Source organism: Octopus bimaculoides, chromosome 7 (genome assembly GCF_001194135.2).
Source record: "Octopus bimaculoides isolate UCB-OBI-ISO-001 chromosome 7, ASM119413v2, whole genome shotgun sequence".
Lineage (NCBI taxonomy): Eukaryota > Metazoa > Mollusca > Cephalopoda > Octopoda > Octopodidae > Octopus > Octopus bimaculoides.
The window spans coordinates 44,398,815-44,401,650 of record NC_068987.1 but is presented as its reverse complement, the minus strand read 5'-3'; positions in this window follow the sequence as shown (position 1 = coordinate 44,401,650).

The following is a 2,836-nucleotide window of genomic DNA, read 5'->3' as shown; positions in this document are numbered from 1 at the left end:
TTGGTTAGATGCTGTTTCATATTTATCGAACAACGATATATATAAAATTATTAGTTGTAGTTTTTATTGAACATTTATATATTACGTTCTGGGTAAGACAATGGCCTAATAACGGATAGTGAGATTTAACTCTACAATTGCAACTATTATCATTAATATTATTATTATTAATATTATTATTATTAAGATTCAAATTATTATTATTATTATTATTATTAATATTTTCGCTATTAATATTACTGTTATCAAGTATGTTATGTTCATGTCTGTTATTTTCTAACCCCACTTTAATTGTAGTATCATTTAAAACCACCTCTACATCAGCAGGCATATCAATAATTTCCATGTCCGTATGGGCACCGGAACTAAAATCCATACTGTTTATATTTGAAGTTCTACCACTATCACATCATCATCAATACTACTATTCTCACGTTGGGGGTTTACGTTATAGTTCACAGTACTATTATTATTATTATTATTATTAATATTATTATTATATTTATTTTTATTATTATTATTATTGTTATTATTGCCATTGTTACTAATATTATAATAATAATAATAATAATTATTATTATTAACAATTCTGGCTAATTCTATATTCTTCTTATTTAATCTAGCTATAATGGTACCCATATTGGGAAGAGTAGTGTATGAGATTCTAACTGTCTTACATGAAAAGATTCTATTACATCTATGGGAAGTAGAGAAGTTTTTTTCTAAAATAGCCATAAATTTTCTATATGTGTTTGTGGATAATGCACGGTTGGATGGGATATTGAACCAGATGAAATTCTTACCTTTAAATTTATGGTGTAAGTAAGGGCGGGATATATTTGTACTATCCCTGCTCCTTAGAATCGTGCCTTGATTAATAGTTTTGATTATATTTCTAGTAGATTCCATATCTGGAGGAGTAACCATTTCTTTCACATTGTCATCTTTTTTTTTATCTAACCTAAGCTTCATACTCTTTTTAGTATTCTGTCTCCTATTGAAGCAAACTCTATTATTATTTAAAATGTTAGGTTTGTAGGAAGTTTTATCATTTGGTATTTTTTTACAACTAAGTAAGTTAGTAGACTTTCTATTACTGAAGCTATCATTTTTTCCTCTATTAAATGGTGCTGAACTTACAGGACTAAGAAAAGTAATTCCCTGGTCATATCCTGCCTTAGACAAGGCAACATTGTAGTAGTATGAATGGGAATTAAAAATATCAATGTTTGATGATAATTTCGTAATTCTCCTAGAAATACTTTTAACTACCGATTTTAATACATTACGGGAGTGATTTGATAATTTGTTCACATATCTTGTAACCTCACCTTGTTTCCTATAGGGGAGTATAATCTAGAGTTAACGCCTAAAGTAGTATCCAAAAAATTTACTACCTTTGTGCCATATTCATACGTAATACTTAAAGTTTTTGGAAAATTTTCTAATTCTTTTCCTCATTCTTTCTATGATTGTTTATTGTTGCTAGGGATAATGAACAGAGCATCATCCCAATAGAAACCTCCCTGTAATTCAGGGATTTCTCTATTTTGGCACCTTAAAAGGTATGCATCCACTAGATTTGTGATTTTGGCCGAGTCACTTGAGCCCATAGCTATATCAAAGTTTTCGAGGGTGTCAGCCCTAGTCCAAAGTTTACCCTCAAATTCTATAATAGTTCTTGTAGCAAAAAGAATAATGTCAATTTTATCCCTAGTTATATGAGAGAGGTTTTTTGCAAAAATAAGAGACTTGTTCAGAAGAATAAGAGATATACTGGAATAATAACTATTAATATCAAATTGGATAAAAGAATAATTACTTATGTTATCAATAGATTTAAACCAATGTATTACCTCATCTGTATCAATCCATAATTTTAGTGTTAGGTTGGGAATTATAAGGAGTAGGATATTGTCTGGAATAGACTTGCTAAGCCAACCAATATCAGACTTAGTCGGACAAATTAGCCTTGCAGTATGATTATCATGGAAGTTCTTCTTATGGTCCTTTAGGTTAATCCTAGCTTCACTTGGTTTTAAGGGTTCTGTTCTGTCTGCCAAGTCGTATTCTAACATAACTTCCTTGATTTTCAAATTGATGTCTAATAGATTCTTTTTAGATGTTATTTTATATTTAGCATTAAGTTCCTTCATTACAAGTTTCCTATAGGTGGTATAGTCAAGTCTATATAAGTTTCCGGTTTTATCTGCTGGGATCAGAATGCCTGGTTTGTTATGCAATAACTTAATAAATTCCTTTAGTTTCCTCAGATGTAAGTTTTTTCTGAGAGGGTGTTCCTTGAATTTTACATTAGCTATTAGATCAAATAAGTCTTTTTCAAAATTTTCCAGTAGGGGACTAGGTGGAGGATTTTTTCTACTTTTGAATATCTTCTTATAATAACTTTTCTCATATGTTTCTAGAGTTCCATTTTTCTTCTTAGTCTTATGATGGTAAGCAATCCACCTCATCTTTCGAACAAACTCATTTGTTCTATGGATTAGTAGCCACATATATATACAAAGATTTGATAAACTAGTCTATAAATTAAAACTGACCCCATAAAACAGTGACAAGCAAAATCTGTAACAAGTCTTTCTTCCTGATACCTTAGTAGCTTCTAAGCTGAAGTGAAGGCAGCATGTTCTCTGTCTATCTCCTTACCTTCTTGGAGATTTTAGGTAAAATTATACTAATGTAGTAGGCATAGGAGTGGCTGTGTGGTAAGTAGCTTGCTTATGAACCACATGGTTCCAGGTTCAGTCCCACTGCATGGCACCTTGGGCAAGTGTCTTCTACTATAGCCTTGGGCTGACCAAAGCTTTGTGAGTGG